Source organism: Lygodium microphyllum, chromosome 2, assembly GCF_053477565.2.
Source record: "Lygodium microphyllum isolate KBCC chromosome 2, Lygodium_microphyllum_v1.1.10, whole genome shotgun sequence".
NCBI classification, from domain to species: Eukaryota; Viridiplantae; Streptophyta; class Polypodiopsida; order Schizaeales; family Lygodiaceae; genus Lygodium; species Lygodium microphyllum.
This window is the reverse complement of record NC_141136.1, coordinates 584,494-602,982: the sequence shown is the minus strand read 5'-3', so window position 1 is coordinate 602,982 and position 18,489 is coordinate 584,494.

Sequence of the window (18,489 nt, the reverse complement as noted above, 5' to 3'; positions counted from 1 at the left end):
GCTTCTTGGATTTTTAAACAGAAAAGGATGGTAACTGAGCATGTAAGGTAACTAAATGGATCAGAACTAGAGCTCTGATACCACTTGTCATGGAGAGGACAGGAGAAAGAGAAGAAGAGGAGAGAGAGGGTGCAAAAGAGAGAGAAAGACTGTAGGAAGAGAGAGAAAGAGAGTGACGAGGAGAGAGAAAGACTAGAAAAGGAGAGAGAAAGATAGAAAGAGAGAGAAAAAAGGCATGAGAGCTTGGCGAAGGAGATGAAGATGAAAGGAGACTTGTATTATAATCTGATGCCAAAAATCAAGTCCCTAACACCTTATATACCAGCCAGTATAGCTAGTATTTCCCCATTATTAAATCCCCCTCTCTTACACCTATGCCTTTTAGAGATGGAAGACTAGAGTTTTTCCTGACAAGAAGGACGTATGTAAGATGAGAATTGAAGGAAAGAGTGTTGTGAAGTATTTGGTGCATTTGCTACATTACTCACATGTAATCTCCTTTTCTTCTTATAATTTGTGAGGTGTATTAGTTTGGCTATTATTGTAGAGGTTCAATAGAGAAGATGTTCCATAAAATACCAAAATTTTTGGTATTCTACTATCTCAAAATGGTTTCATGTACATTATGAAAAATATCTAAATTTTGGTACTTGCTACATTATTCATATTACCAAAACGATCAATTTTGAGACTTTCTAGAGGCATGGGTACTATTCGTGTTGTACCCAATTTGGTGCTTTCCTAGCATGTACATTGCAAAAGTACACAATTTGGTACTTACAAAGGCCTGGATACTATTCACAAAGTATTAGGTTTAGTACCAAAAGTCTGCTTGTTGGTACCTTGTATAGTACCAATTCTTGTACTAAATCACCTAATTTGGTGCTATAAGGCCTAGCAGCCTATTATATAGTACCAAAAGTACAATGTATAATACCTAAGCCTATGCAGTAGGTTTTGAAATATAATATTATCTCATGTATAGAATTAAAAGCTTCTAATCTAGATTGCTTTCATGTCATAGGTCAAATTGTAGTAGAGATTCAAGTAAACTTATCCTACAGTATCTCTTAGATGCTTTGAGGCATTGATGCCATACTTTCTTCAAAAATTGAAAGAATGGTATACTTGTTACTATGTATACCATGTCTAGATATTGTATTTCAAAGAGGATTTCAATCTAATGCAAAAAAAAAAAGTTTGGGCATCATGGAAAAGCTCATCTTTGCATATGCTCCATTTGTTATAGAAACAATGATGCAGGGTGGTGTTCTACAAGACAAGTAGAATATCAACACATCGTTAGCTTGTGGAAATCCATATTATGCCCGAAGTCTCTTGACAATGAGTAGTATGCAAAAAATGCTTCTTTGGAGATTGTTCCCATTGTGCTGTAACAAACTTGGTATTTTTTCGAGATAAGTTTTTAGTGTTAGATAGTAGGGAGGTGTCTATTAAGGTCTTCATGGATGTTGGTACTCGATAATTCATTGCTACTAGAAGTGACTTGGTTTTGCAAAAAATGACAAGTGCTTCTTTTCGTGACCTATTTTCAAATCATATTATTTAAATTTTAATCAAGTGTTTAATCAAGCATAACTTCAACTTTCAGTAGCAAGCACAATAGTTCAATGATTGCATTCTTAAGTTTTCTAATGATGTTGTTGTATTGATTATTGATTTCATAAAGAATTACTCATTTGAAATATACAATGAGATTCAATGCATGCATTGCTCGTCAATCCAAGAAACAATTTTTATTCACATCACATAGGTGAGAAACTTGGTAGGTGCTATTGAAAAGGTACTACATTTTAATATATCTGATGACAAGTTGCATGATACATTGTTCATACAACATTTTGCTTCATGACAAGTGGCCGAAATAGCAAGGTCATTAGTTGCAATATTATTGGGTATGATCCAATGGTGCTACATCACAATTCAAGACACGAATGCATTTCTACTTTATTGGAAGGTACTATTAACTAACATGCTTGTAAATGATACATAACTTCTCTGCATTAGGACATGGAAAGGAAGAGCACAAAGGTGTTGGAGTTGTCGTCAAGAGAGCACTTATACACGAGGAGTTGAAATTGAATGCAACACTTACGAAGGATGCATTTGATGTGGTTAATTTGTCTAAATGTAACATTTGTGCACAAAGAGCAATCACCTAGGTGCAATACACATAGTTTTTTGGCCAGTTTCATAGGATGATGTACAATGGGCTATCTAAGGGGGTTATAAGAAGGTTTAGGGGTCTTGTATAGTCCACTATGTTAATGGATATTCAACAAATAACCCATGCATTTCCCATCTTCAAACACTCTCATAATTTTGTGATCCATGTGACGTGGGCAATGGAGGGAGATGCAAGTATATGCAATACATAGAAGTGTTGAGATATCGAGCTCCACTCGTGATACGCCAGGGTGACCGTTGTATATTTATGTCACCGACTTGTCAGTTGCAGACGCGGTTGGTACACCGCCCATGAATAATAGCTACATGATAGCTATCCTTATCTACTCTAATTCGTGGCTCAGTTAGTATGCCACCTTAGTTAGTTGAGTTTGGTTTGAGACCCATATATAGGGTTCTTCTATTTCTTTGTACTTTAGTTCTTTTGGCTTACACAACTAAGAAGAGAAAAACTGTTTTCAGCCTCCACCCTTGTGTGTCTTCCCCCATTGTGCAAGCAAGAAAGCTTCAAGCGAGACTCCTTCCTTCTCTCCCACAATCTTGACATGGTATCAGAGCCTTGTTCGTGGTAAGGAGCTCAAGAAAGCAAGCCAAGCTCGCGGTGGTCTGGTAAGAGGAGCAGTGTTGCTTTCATTTCCTGTTTTGGGAGCAGATCTCTGCAGGTAGCACAGCCGGAAATTGCAGGAGTGCATTGTCTCAGGTTGAGACGCCCTTCGCGGTGAAGCAAGAGGGCAGTATATGCTGCGGGAGAGGGCTTTAGCCCTTGGCGACCTTGTTTTTTTGATTTGAGGCCATTTCGGGGCCTGTTTTGCAGACGGAAGTTTTCTGCACACACTCAGGAAAAGGCTCAGTTTTGTGCTGTGCAGTCACTGTTCTACAGGTCGGTGAATAGTTACTGTAAAAATTGCATTGTATGCTTGCGCGCAGAGACATTGGGAGTTACAGAATCATCCCTGTTGCCTGTTGATGCAAAATCGTCACTAGGAAGTGACTGTGTGGTCAAATACCACTTTCGCCAGTTTTGCAGATTTGCCCTTGTGAGGGTGAAGCTGTGTTTTTTGCAGTGACAGAATTTCTTGCAGTATTCTGTAATGGCGTCTGATTCTCTTTCACAGATTGTCACTGAAAAGCTTGACAAGAACAACTTCCAGGCATGGAAGTTTAGAATGACGAATTTCCTTATGGGAAAAGGATATTGGGAATTTGTTGCAGGAAATGAAGAAGAACCAGTTCTTCCTGATGTTCCCAATCAACAACAAATGCAGGCATTTAAAACATGGCATGAGAGAGCCAGGAAAGTTATGTATTGGCTGTCTATCAGTATTTCAGACTCTATGATTGTGCATATTCAGGATGCAAGTACGCCAAAGGAGGCATGGGATACTTTGTCAAAAATGTATAGCACAAATACGCAAGCCAGGAAAATGCAGCTCAAGCAAGAGTTGCATAATGTGCAAAGAGAAAGTATGAGCATCAACGACTACCACATGAAGGTGAAGAAGATTGCAGATGCACTTGCTTCCATTGGGTCGCCAGTGGAAGATGATGATTTAGTTTCCGTGACCTTGAATGGTCTAGGAAAGGATTATGCACAGTTTCGGACATCCATTTCAGTTCGTGAAAGATTTCCTGATTTTGAGGAGTTGATTGCTCTTCTAATTTCTGAGGAACAGAGAAATGGTGGTGCATCTTCTTCAGGAGGAACTTCAAAAGAAGCTGTCTTCTACTCAAATGCTGGAAGAGGTAGAGGCAGAGGTAGAGGAGGCCGATTTGGAGGCCGTGGCAGAAATCAGAATATGCAGCAAACTCAAGAAAACCAGTCCTATGGAGGAGGACGTGGTAACTCTAGAGGCAGGGGGAGCCAAAGAGGTCGTGGTGGATGGCAAAGAGGCCAAAATGCAAACAGTAATGTTGAATGCTACTATTGTGGTAAAATGGGTCATATGGCTAAAGACTGCTATAAAAAGCAGAATGACATCATGAATGGAAAACTGCAACAAGGGAATTATGCATCTTCTAGTAGACAGGGTGATGACAGAAATGAGCATTTGTTCATGGTGCAGCACATGAACAATTCTATGACAAGTGTAGAAGAAAGCAATGATGTATGGTATGTTGACTCAGGTGCATCAAACCACATGACAGGTCATGCAGAATGGATGGAGGATGCAAGGAAAATGGAAAAACCAGGATTTGTGGAGACTGGTGATGATACTGCACATCCTATTGTGCAGATTGGAAAAATTCCCTTGTCTATGCAGGGTGGGAAAAAGAAATACCTGTCCGATGTATTTCATGTCCCGAATATTACCAAGAATCTGGTTTCAGTTGGTCAAATGGTTGAACAGGGCTTGCAGGTCAGATTTAATCCTCATGGATGCTTTGTTGAGGATATGAAAAATAAAGGTCGCTTGATAGCAAAAGGAAAGAAGAAGGGCAGAATGTTTACATTGGATGCAGACATGTCTGAATTGAGTGCAGCAATGTTTGCACATGGGACCGGTGTAGTTGCAGATATTGATATCTGGCATAAACGCATTGGTCATGTTAATGTACAGCGACTTAAATCAATGCAGGCCCAAAATATTGTTGCAGGATTGCCCAAATTCAAGGTTGCAGAAATGCATAAGGTATGTGAAGCCTGTCAGTTTGGAAAACAGGCAAGGAAACCATTTCCTAGACATGTTCAAGAGAGTGAGAAGCCATTGGAATTGATTCACTCTGATGTGTGGACAACTAAAGCTGCATCTCTTGGAGGCTGTCATTATTTTGTCAGTTTTATTGATGACTATAGCAGAAAAATTTGGGTGTATTTTATGAAAAAGAAAAGTGAAGTTTTTGGGCATTTCAAAACTCTTAAAGCTATGGTTGAAAAAGAAACAGGCTTGCAGATAAAATGCCTAAGGTCAGATGGAGGGGGAGAGTACCTCTCAAATGAGTTTGCAAAGTTCTTGCAGGAGCATGGCATAAAGCAGCAATATTCATGCAGTTATACCCCACAACAAAATGGAATTGCAGAAAGGAAAAACAGGCATATTGGAGAGGTATCTCGTGCCATGCTCAATGAAAAAGACTTGCCAGATTTTTATTGGGCTGAAGCAGTTGCTACAGCAGTCTACATAATGAACAGGACTCCCACTGCAGCAATACATGGAATGACTCCAGAGGAGAGGTATACTGGTAGGAAACCAGATATTTCTCATTTGAAAATTTTTGGTTGCATTGCCTATGTACATGTGCCAGATGAGCTGAGATCCAAGTTGGATCCAAAAGCTGAGAAGTGCATCTTTATTGGTTACTCTCTGCAGCAAAAAGGGTATAGATGCTATAACCCTTCTACTCGTAAGTTTACAGTGAGCAGAGATGTTGTTTTTGATGAGATGAGTAGCTGGTATAAACCAGTAAATGTGATTGATGATGAAGATGCACAAAATGGTAATGCTACACAGAATTCACAGCAGCAGTCACAAAATATTAGTGGACCTGGAGCGTCCTCTAGCAGTGGTTCACATTCTTCGCCATGGACAGGCAGATTGAGATCAGGAGAATCTTCTCAAAGCAATGCAGATAGTGGTATGCAGGTATCACGAAAAGGAAAAGAGAAGGTTGATCAGCCCATGTTTGATGTGAATGCAGGTCACTCTTATGTGGATGGTGAATCCAGTGGCTCAGAACAGAGCATTGATGATGAGTTGGGTATTCCTTCTATTGTTACACCTGGAGTAAGGAAGACCAGGGATGTTTTGAGAGCACCTGGGAGTGAACCTACTTTGCGCAGGTCTACAAGAGCTAGGTATCCTGTGGATAGGCTGAAATATGATGGATTTACAGCCATTCACTATGCATATATGGTCAAAGTGATACAGGAACCAGAACCCACATCTTTTGAGCAAGCCATGGGAAAAGAAAAATGGGAGAAAGCCATGGATGAAGAAATGGATGCCTTGGAAGCAAATGCTACATGGGAGTTAGTACCTTTGCCTAAAGGTAAGAATGCAATTGGCTGTAAGTGGGTTTATAAGGTGAAGCACAATGCTGATGGTTCTGTGAACAGATACAAGGCAAGATTAGTAGTCAAGGGGTATGCACAAACATATGGCATTGACTATGAAGAAACATTTAGTCCGGTTGCAAGGATGGCAACTGTAAGAGCAGTCATTGCTATGGCTGCATCAAAGGGATGGTCTTTACATCAGATGGATGTAAAGAATGCCTTCTTGCATGGTGATTTGCAAGAAGAGGTCTATATGGAGCAGCCACCAGGTTATGTGCATGCTTTTCATCCTGAGTTTGTTTGCAGGTTGAAGAAAGCCTTGTATGGCTTGAAGCAAGCACCTAGAGCATGGTCTGACAAGATAGGACAGTATCTTGTCACTATTGGCTTTCAGATTTCCAAGGCAGATTTCTCACTTTATGTGAGAAAAACAGAGAAAGGTATTATGCTGCTTGTCATTTATGTTGATGATTTGATTATGACAGGTGACAGTGATGAAGATATCCTTCATGTGAAAATGCTATTGAAGCAGAAGTTTGAGATGAAGGATTTGGGAGAGCTGCGTTATTTCTTGGGCATTGAGGTGATTAGATCACCAAGTGGGATACAGCTCTTGCAGAGGCAGTATGGATTGGACATGCTGTCCAAATATGGGATGACAGGCTGTAAGCCTATTTCAGTTCCTTTGGAGCAAAATGTGAAGCTAAGCACAGATGCAGGTGAACTTCTAGAAGACCCTACTATGTACAGACGCATAGTAGGAAGTTTGATTTATATGACTATTACCAGGCCAGATTTGAGCTATGCTGTTGGATTGGTAAGTCAGTTTATGCAGGCTCCAAGGAGACCACATTTGGATGCGGCTAGACGCATACTTAGGTATGTGAAGTCCACATTGCAGTATGGACTATTTTATGAGACTGGGGTTCAGATACAGTTGCATGGATACACTGATGCTGATTGGGCTGGTAGTATTTCTGATAGACGATCTACCAGTGGATATGTATTCTCTTTTGGGAGTGCTGCAGTCACTTGGAGCAGCAAGAAACAGCCTACAGTTGCCTTGTCGAGCACAGAGGCTGAGTACAGGGGTGCAGCAATGGCTGCATGTGAGGTAGCTTGGTTGCATAAGCTACTTTATGATATGCATCAGTCTACAGATGGGCCAGTTGTCATTTATTGTGACAACATGAGTAGTATACACTTGGCAAATAACCCAGTCTATCATGCTAGAACAAAGCACATTGAGGTGCATTATCACTATGTGCGAGAGAGGGTTTTACTAGGTCTTATAGATCTAGTTTATGTCAGCACAGAGGATCAGGTAGCTGACATATTCACGAAGGCATTGGGCGCAGAGAAGCTGCGCAAGTTCAGAGACCTGCTTGGTGTGCAGGAATTGGGATTGAGCTCGAGGGGGAGTGTTGAGATATCGAGCTCCACTCGTGATACGCCAGGGTGACCGTTGTATATTTATGTCACCGACTTGTCAGTTGCAGACGCGGTTGGTACACCGCCCATGAATAATAGCTACATGATAGCTATCCTTATCTACTCTAGTTCGTGGCTCAGTTAGTATGCCACCTTAGTTAGTTGAGTTTGGTTTGAGACCCATATATAGGGTTCTTCTATTTCTTTGTACTTTAGTTCTTTTGGCTTACACAACTAAGAAGAGAAAAACTGTTTTCAGCCTCCACCCTTGTGTGTCTTCCCCCATTGTGCAAGCAAGAAAGCTTCAAGCGAGACTCCTTCCTTCTCTCCCACAATCTTGACAAGAAGAATGAAGATATGCATCCATTTTACCATTGTAAGAGGTGGACAATATAGATAGTGAGGAAGATAAATGACAACAATATGAATACTATGGTAATGAGGCAGAACGTTAACTTTCCAATGTATAAGGAAGATACTCAAACATTGTGTGAAATGTTGTTCATTGGGGATAACTTTATAGTGAAGGTAGCCAAGGCCACCGATGACTTCTACCTTCTAAAATGCATTAAAGCCATGTACAAGATAGAGAGATCTTAGAAGGATAAGTGGCATAATAGAATTGTTAGAGATGGACTTGTGGTTTAAGGCTTCTACTATAGCCAAGTGGAGGGAAGATGTGGTACTTATACTCTTCTTCACCATACACCTCCCGTCATGATCTATTCCCACCTCATAAGAGCCATACAGTTCCCAATGGACATATGTCTAGACTCCAAAACCAATATAGGTTAAATTATGAGGTATATGAGAACATATACAATAGCATATCATATGATGATGGAGCTGAAGAGGATGAAACCATGCTATCCCTTTCCACGTGTGCCAATGAGACAAGTGAGTAAATCTATACTTCTCCTAATAATCATGGAACAATATTTGTTTTGTATGGGTTTCTATGTCACCATGTCTATATCTGTCTTCCTCCACTCTATATATGGTACCCACTTCAATACCTACAATCTCAACTTTGAATATTACAAACCCAAAATTGACAATTACAATACCAAAATTGGAACTCACAGTACCAAAATCAATACTTATAATACAAAAGTTGATACTTATAGTATTCAAACTGGTACTTGCAATTTCAAAATCAATAAGTTGATACTGCTAGTATCAACTTGATACTTAGAGTTTGAAATTTGATACTTACAGTACTAAATTTCTAAACCTTTTGGGTCCATGTTTTGGTATCCATAGTACCAATTTTGGAACCTATAGTACCAATTTTGGTACCTAATGTACCAAATTTTGAAACCTTTCAATTCCATATCTTGAGACCTACAATATCAATTTTGGTGCCTAAAATGCCAATTATAGTTTTGTAAGATCGTCTTTTAAACAAAGAAATGATAATTTTATAGAAACACAAAATAGGATGATTCATAACATTTTGTACCACCTCTTTGGTCATGTGTGTCTCCAATTGGACACTACTGCATCAAATATGGTGCTATAGAGTAGAACTTGGTATGTACAACTGTAAAAGCTGAACAACCCAACCCTTTGGACATACTACTGCCTTAATTGGCAAAGAGCCAACATTGAGATGCAAAACCTTCCCACTGATGTGTGAACACTTAAGGAAGATCAACATGTTATCCCTAGAGTAGCTTTTATCTATTGAGTAGCATTCCTTTCGCCACTTGGCACCATCACATCACTAAGGCAAACTTTTTGTCCTTGATTGACCATTTTGTAATCCTATTTCAAATTTTCTTTGAATCATGAGCCGTATGAGATGGAAATTTCATGTACAATTTTATAAAGTGATGCTGGAACTAGCTCTCTGTTGAGCATTCCATAACTACACCCAAAAAACCTAACTCTACCCTATGTAAAGTTGTGAGTTGATACTTAATAGTATCAAATTTTCTATTGTTTAATGTTGGATTGTTAAAAGACCTATTTATGAAAACTTTAGAGAGGTACAATATAAGCTACTTCAAATCACCAATTTTATCACTTTGAACCTATGTAATGTCCATATCACACTACAATACCAAATATAGTACTATTAATTTTGGATTTCAATAAAAATCTTGAAACTTACAATACCAAAATTGGTACTTAAAGTTCCAAAATGGATTTATAGTACCAAAATTGACACTTTGGAGCCCCAAGAGGAACACCAAGGAAAAGGGAATTCTCTTGCAAGAAAATCTATCTTGTAACATCAACAAGCTTGTTTATCATGTTTCATATGATCACAATGAAGAAAAGAACACCAGGCACAACAAATCTTCATGCAGCACCATGTAGATCTCCCACGGATTTTAATAGAATCAACCATATTCTTCAATATCTTCACAAAATCCATCTATAGAACAAAGAAAGCAAAGAATACACCATCTTTGAATGGAAATACATCACATAGTATTCATCTTCAATATATTCATAGTCTTCTCTCTCAATCTCTCATATACAATCACTCTGTTTCAGTAGAATTGGCTATCTCTGACTCTCTCCCTCTCTCTCTCCATCAATAATACATCATATCCTCACTACAATCTCTCAAAATCACTCTCAATAATCCTTCTTCTGTCGTGGATACCCCTCCCAAGAGGTATGTCTGATATGAAGGGTCACCAGAGCCACTACAGTGTCCTTTCATAGCTCACTACTGTCACTTCACTCTAGTCTTCACTTGAGTCTTTGGCAGCTACTTCTTCCACTTCTTTCAGCTCTTTTGCACTTGTATTCACCTCTTTCCAAGGCTAGAAAACTTTTCCCAAGCTACACTCTCATCCATCAGAACACATACAGAAGCATACAGAACAGTCACAGAATAGTACCAGAACAGCTACAGTACAGAACAGAACAGAGCAGAACAGAGACAGAGGCTCTACAGAAGACCTACAGAAGGTTACAAAAGGTCATCAAAACCACATAACTCATTCTCAAACCATTCCAAACTCTCACAAACCATTCAATAAACTTTCACAATATCTCAATCTTCATCAATCAATACTCTATCCCTCCTTACAGAAGACAATCAAAACAAAACAGACCAAAACAGAACAAAACAGAAGGTATACAGAACCAATCAGAACCTATCAGAACATCATAGAACCACCAACAACCATCATGAACTTCCAAAACACCATCATTATCATCCAAAACACTCTCAAACCACTTCCAAATCAATCAATCATCTCATAAAATCAACCATTCAGCTCTCAAAAACAACAAAAATCAGCCAAAAAACAAGTCATTTCAACACTCAACATATCCCCACACTTAGAAAAGAAGCGTCCTCGCGACCCAGGAAAAAGGGAATACAAGTTCAGGGAAAAGCTCAACTTTGATCGTCAATATCTCCTCAAAAAGAATCCATCCACCACGACCCCGACTTATAACCTGGTTCTGATATAAAAATACAAAGAAAGGAAAACCCTTTATACATTAACACCTCTTATCAAACTAAAAATCACAACAAATTTGTAAAGGATATAAGAGCTTGCTTCTTCATCATCAGCATCAACTTCAATTCTGCATCCACGAACCCATCACCACAATTCTCCAAAATGTAGCTCACACACAAAATCCAATAGGAAACCACCACGTTCGTGTGACATAAATAAACTCACAACACAAACACTAATACAACACAACCATCTGAATGACTCCTTCAAAAAGAGAGTTTTTCATTAAAAAGCATCCACCATACATTGGAAAGGTATCAATGAAGATGATCCCTCTTAAAAGATTGATGTTGTCGGAAACGATCCATAGACAAGGATTCATCTACAAAGGTTTTGGGAGGATGTTGAAAAAATTGGAGACAGCACATCCTTTCCAACAGGACCAAGTATCTGCTAGGCAAACAAAGGGCATGAAAATACAATATATCCAGCTGGTGGGAATCAATGCTCACATTGACATTCATGCACAACTTTGGAATAGGCTTGGAATCATTATGAGAGTGCCTATGCATATACGCCAGGTACCAAGCAAAGTGAGCAGTTAATCTCACTGAGGGATCTGCAGACTGTGAATACTGCTGAGCAAAATGAACATAGTTCTGATAAGCTTGACTGGAAGCTGTCCATTCTCCTGGAATGACTGGCCAATTGATCTGAGGTCCTGTAAGGCAATCATCCGAACTCCATCCCCTTCTTCTGGAAATCTGATTATCAAACCCGTCATAGTCACTAACCAACTGAGGTGGTTGAGATATAGAAGTGTTAGGAGAGGGTAATGGAATAAGGAAAAGTGGATGAAGGGAATGATAGGAAAAATCATAAAAGGAAGAAAAGTTTAAAGAAGGAGTGGTAGAAATTTGGAGGGAATCACTAAGAAACGGTGTTAACTGATAAATAGGAAATGTGGAGGGTACATTAATGGAGGGAGAAGGACAGGGCGGAGAAGGGGAAAATACCCTATCCTCAATAAAGGAGCAGTATGTAAAAATGGGAATTTGAGGGAAAGATGAAGGTTGGAAAAGAAGGGGTAAAATAATGGTGGAATTACATTGACAAAGGGAAAGATATATAGCATAGCGGTGAGCCATTTGTTGGTAATAGAGGAGGGTAGGAACAGAAGGTCCTAAGAGAGATCGTCTATGATAGGCATCAAAGAAGATAGCATCAAATGGATTATGTGTTGAAAGATAGGCTAAGAGATCCATTCTTAGTTGATTAGTACTCTGGGCAGAGGTAGGAGCTGTGTTTTGTCTTTGATTTAGGACCACAGAATCAATCATGGGATGCCACGAATTATCATGACAATCAGCCACTTTGGAGGAATAACTCTGGAACATGTCAGCTATGCGCAACTCCAAATGATTGACATACAAAACAGCCTGTAAGACCACATCCCCCACATACCATGCCATATCCACCTCATCTGGAATTAACAAGTCTCCTTGTAGATACATCTACGACATCAACATGGTATCTGGCGTGACAGAATCTTCAAACACCATTCTGACTACCTCTGTCAACAACTCAGCAGACCAAGCCCCACTCCATCCATCCTCTGGAAAAGGTAAATCCATCGTGGAAAGCCTCATGTAGAAGACCAACTTCTGTAAGTGGTAGTGGACAAAGAAAGAATGGTCTGGTAGAACATATTCCTGAAACTGCTCAAAGGTAGACCATAACAAGTCCATTCTGGACTGCAATCGTTCCACTTTATCTTGGAATAGAGGGCACAAAATAGCTTGTCTCTGAAGAGCAGCCAAGTCCCGCTGTGAAAGAGAAGGAATCAAGGGAACATTAGGGCTTGGAGGAACAGAGCGGGACTTTGCAAGTTGATCTTGCAACTGCTGAATTTGGGAGGCTTGGTTGGCCACTGTGTCGAAACGATTCATTAAAAAGGGGAATTAAGTGCAGTGAGGGGGAATTAATTTAATGAAGGGTTCATTTTAATAAATTATTAAGAATGGGTGAATTTTTATTAGGTGATAAACCTTAGCAAGAAAACGGCGGTTCCTTATTATAAATTAAAAGACCAATTATTAGGTTAAAACGGTGCTTTTATTCGAATCCCGACTTCGATACCCGACTGGGTCTCTAAATGCAAATTCATTGATGACAAATTAAAGTGATGTGGAGCGCTTTTTTGCCAGCGCGTGCTCATGTGACGGCTGGTTCATTTTAAATAAAAATTAAAGTGCCTCTGTAGCGCACGTAGAGCGTGCTAAGTGAACGGCTGGTTTATTTTAATTAAAAAGTATGTGTGTGTTGAGCGCGAATGCGCGTGGAAACTGTGGGTGAATTAAAGAGTTCATTTTAACAATTAATTTGTGATTAAGGGGGAAATGAAAATAAATAAATCACATAAAATAAATACCTGGAAGGGGTGTGTATGTAATGCAGAAATGCGCACGGAAGAGTCTCCCAAAAGAAGTGAATCCAGTAAAGGAAAAGTAAAGATCACTGATGAAACAACAAACACAACACCTTAGCAGATGTGTTGATTTGGTTTTTGTTGGTTTTTTTTTTGTTAATTAATTTTTTTAAATTTTTGTAAGTTGTGATTATTTATGGTTGGGTATGTTGTTTGGGTGGTTATTATGGGTTGTGGATGTGTTTTGTTGTTGTTTTTATTTGTGTAGGTTTGGTTGTTGGTGTTGGTTTTTGTGTTTTTTTTAAAATAAGAATAAAAATAATAATAGGAAAATTAATATAAACAACACAAGAATATGGAGGAAATATCCACAAGGGGGTCTAAGCAAATAAAATAGAGAGTGTGAAGGGAAATTCCCGTTTGTTGGGTTGTTAGTGTGTTGTTCTCTTTTTTTTTTTAAAACAATAGGGTTACCATATATGATAATTTTTAAAAGTGAAAAATAAATGAAAAATGGTCAAGGGAGGTGAGGGGAATTTTTAAGAATTTTTTAAAGAAAATTTTTACTATTTTTAAATGAATTTTCTACATTTATTGGCAATTTGGGGGTTAAATTGGGAAATGTGTAATTTTCAGAAATTTTAGGGTGGGTAATTTCCAGCGGACAAACTCCCAAAAATTGGCAAAAAACAAAGGGAAATTTTAGAAATTTTTTTGAATTATTTTGATGGGAAAATTAATTTAGAAATTAATTAAATCATATAAATCATGGTAATCAGATAAATCAGTTAGAAGTAAGTCAGTTAAGTCTGGTTAGTCTGGGTAAGTCATGTAAGTTAAATCTGGTCTAGTCAGGTTAGTCATGGTGGATTAGGTTAGTGTGAGTTAGTCTAAGTAAGCTAGGTCAATTAAGGTAGTCTAGGGTCAGTTAGTCAATTTAGTTAGTTAGGCAAGTCCTAACTAACCAGGGGGAGACGAGGGCGGCGGCGGCAGTCCGCAGGCGGCGACGGCAGTCCCAGAGGGCGGCGGCGGGGGAGGAATGAGGAAGGGGGGAGGAGGAAGGAAGAAGGAGAGAGGGAGGGTGGAAGCAGGCGGGAGGGAGGAAGAAGGGGAGGGTGGGAGGTGGAGGAAAGGAGACGGGAGGGAGGAAGAAGGGGAGGGTGGGAGGTGGAGGAAAGGAGAGGGGCAAAGAAGGAGAAGAAGAAGGGGAAGGAGGAGTAGGAGGAGGGGGGGAATGCAGGAGGAGGAGGGGACGCAGGAAGAAGAGGGAGAGGGAGGTGGTTGGGGGGAAGGGGTCGGGGAACAGAGGAGGTGGTTGGGGGGAAGGGGTGGGCAGGGCCCAAGGGGGTAGGGGGTGGGGGAAAATGGGCGCGTACCCCCGTCTCGCGCACGTGCGCGGGGCGGGGTAAAAAAAATTTACCGTGACGGGATTGAAATGGCACCGGGATGACGGTATGGGTCATGCGGACATGACCAGGGCGCGTGGGGATGCGTAAAATCGAAAAAGGGCACGTGCACGCGCAAAACGGGCGCGCGAATACACGTAAAAATAAAGAAAAATTAATAACTCCCAATCTGTACGTCAAAACGAAATAGCGTAAAAACAAAAAGTGGGCAAGACGACAGGGGGAAAACAAGAAAAATATATGACGGAGGTTTCGGGAGGGGGAAAGGGCGGTCACATGCAAAAAACCCAAAAAACGAACCAAAAAACGCAAGTAAAAATTAATATCGAAAAATCCGTGCATCGGAATGAGGTGCAGAAAAAAGGAAAACTGTGCCGAAAGATGTGCCCGACAATCCTATATCACGTTAAAGCGCAGTGCCGGTGGAAGTAGGAAGGGTTCACATGTGAAAAACACCAAAAATACTCTCGAAAACATATTTAAAAATTAATAAGTAAAAATCCGAAAGTCGAAAGAGGGTGGAGGAAAAAGGAAAAAGGTGGGGGAAGGAACAGGGGACACGGCTGTCAGATCAAATTGGAATTCCGATGCAAACAGGGTAGGTTCACATGGAAAAATGTCAAAAATACGCACGAAAAAGGTACAAAAACCGGAAAATTAATAATGGACAAACCATGTATCGGAATGATGCGGAGTAAAAAAGGAAAAATGTCAGGGGAAAAGTGGTTGGCAGGGCTATGACGTCAGAACATGGTTCCCAAGCAAGAAAAGTGCGTTCACATGGAAAACCAGCTAATTTGCGCAAAATGCTTCAAAAATTAATAACTCAAAAACTGTGCACCGGAACAAGGGTAGGTAAAAAGGAAAAATGGTCCGTTCAAAGGGAGGAATAGGGCTATAAGGTTGGATTTGGACTTTGGTGAACGTAGGGTGCATTCACATGGAAGGACCTCAAAATCAGGGAATGAAGGAAAACTGCAAGGGAACAGCCCCAAGGGTGGGTGGGAAGGGACCCCAGCAGGGTAAAAGCAAGTCATGGCATACATGCATGAGCAGGGTAAGGCATATGCAAAGGGGTAGGCAATGTAGACGCGCAGGGACGCGTCCCCACACTTAAGACCTTAACCGAGCAACAGGGACCTAGGACCACGCCACAGACCATCCACTAACGTCCCCACACTTAAAGCATGAACGTCACAGAGAAACAGAGGTTGTAGGGTTAGAAAAACTTGGCCCATTTCGTCAAGAAGCAAGGTTGAGTGTCGATGGCACGTCCAGTGTTGTTGTCGACTGCAGGAGGTACCAAGGCATCTTCTCGGCACACGTCCTTCATGGCAGGGACCACGCGGCAGCACCCAGGGAGGTAGCTGGTTGAAGGAATCGCAGGAAATCTGTTGATGATGAGGGATACTACACTCAACTCGCAGTCACTCAAATGAAATGAAAGAACAGTCACTCGCCCCATGACTAATATCACTCGAGGAATAAGGATTGAAACCCATATCTCATACCCGATTGAGGAATCGACAAGGGGGAAATGGTGCAGAAAGAGTATGCCAGGGTGCACAGTTGATGGTGCATTAGTGCGTCCAACCCGTCTGGCATAAGTGCAAGGAGGAAGGCAAGGGAGCCTTACAGTGCAGTGTACAGAACAGGGTGGCGTGTCTTGTGATGACGGCAAAGACCCATCCCGTGGGTGCATAGGAAAACGGGAACATGCCTGACTCCAAGTGTCGTAACGTCCCTCAATCTCACCTCTCGGTAATTGATTGAAGAAACTCCAGTCACACTCATCCCACCCTCTGTCTCACTCGCTGTTGATAGATACAGGAGGGCAGTCTTTTCCTGAAACCCATTGATGTCATCCTCACGGTCACTTGTGTAAAGGTTGTATGCCTTGTGCGCATTTGATGGTGCAACAGTGCATCCCGCCTTGTGCCGGCATACGGTGCGAGAAGGAAGGCCAGGGAGCCTTATGGTGCAGTGCACAGAAACAAATTGTGCTTTGTGCATTGAGAGGCCCATCTTGTGCGTGCAACACTTCATTCACACTTCTCTCCTCTCATTTGATTTGAAGGGAAAAGACTGGTCTCTCGCCCCACCCTCTGTCTCACGCTCTGTTGATAATTATAGAGGGCAACCATACTCACTTCCCCATCCGGTTAGGATGAAAGCTCACATCACTCAAGGGGTTGTCGATGAAGACCGCTTCGTCAGTTGTTGAAGAGGCGTACCCAGGGAGGTAGCCATCAAATCGAACGTTGTGTTGAATAGGACATGTCATCTGCTAGAGGACAGGTAGTCACTTTGCAAAGAGACCCAGGACACAGCGTACCAAGGGAGGCAACTTCGGAATTGGATCCTGGAAATATCAATTAATGAATCCACTTTCTGGACTGCTGGGTGTTACCACCTTTTCCACAGCCAGCTTCTGACCCAAGGGTGTTGATCACCTTTTCCTGGAACGAGGCCTGCTATGACAGGGAATTGCTTCCTTTTCTCTCATAACAGATTTGTTTTTCTTTTGTTTTTTTTTTGTTTTTTTTCTTCTTTTCCCTATTCCCGAGGGTGTTTCCACCTTTTCTTGAAGAATAGGTCGGCATGACAGGGACCTAAGTCCTTTTCTCCCATGACCGATATGTTTTGTTTTTTTTTTTCTTTTTTTTTCTTCAATTTGAGCAAGGGAATAGTGGAAAGACCATGTGTTAAGACCAACCTCGCCATTGTCCCTGATGGAAAATAGAGGATAAGAGATCAAGGCTGGAAGGGGGGTTTGAGGGGACAGAGGGTTGCATCCACTTCATCAGGACTGACTGAAGAATGACTATCAGAAGTAGCATCATAAGAAGTACAGTGCCGCGCCAATGAGGGAAAAGATCAAGTGACCGTAATTGTCAAGATCCCCAAGGAGGGAAGTACTTCTTCAGGCGATATCCATTGATTAGAAAGGGATCATCAAAGGCATCAACGGTCTGCACTTGGACAGAACCATTAGGGTTGACGGCAAGTACCTTATAGGGGCCCATCCACCGCTGCTGGAGCTTGCCAGGAAACTTGCCAAATCATGAATCATAGGCTAGGACCAAATCACCTTCTTTGAACTCCTTGTGCTTGATAAAGCTATCATGGTAAGCCTTACGTCGAGCTTGCGTGGCTTCCATGCACTGTAGAGCCATCCTACGAATTTCGTCCAAACATTCCAAGTGTAGGAGACGGCGTTGCAGTGAATCATCGTCCCCCAAACGCTCTTTGATGGCCACTCTCAAAGAGGGTAGTTCCAATTCAACAGGAAAAACTGCTTCTGTACCATACACCAACTGGAAAGGTGTCTGTCCTATTGCTGCTTTATGGGAGGTTCTGTACGCCCAGAGGGCCTCTGTAAGTTGATCATCCCAATCACGACGATGTGCGGCAATTGTTCTTGTCAGAATCGAGCAGAGGATGCGATTCGTGACTTCGACTTGGCCGTTGGCTCTGGGGTAATAAGGAGTGGACTTGCGATGGCGGATCTTATACAACTCTGTCAACTCTTCCATGACTTTATTAAGGAAATGAGTGCCTCTATCACTTACCAGCTCTAAGGGACTGCCAAAA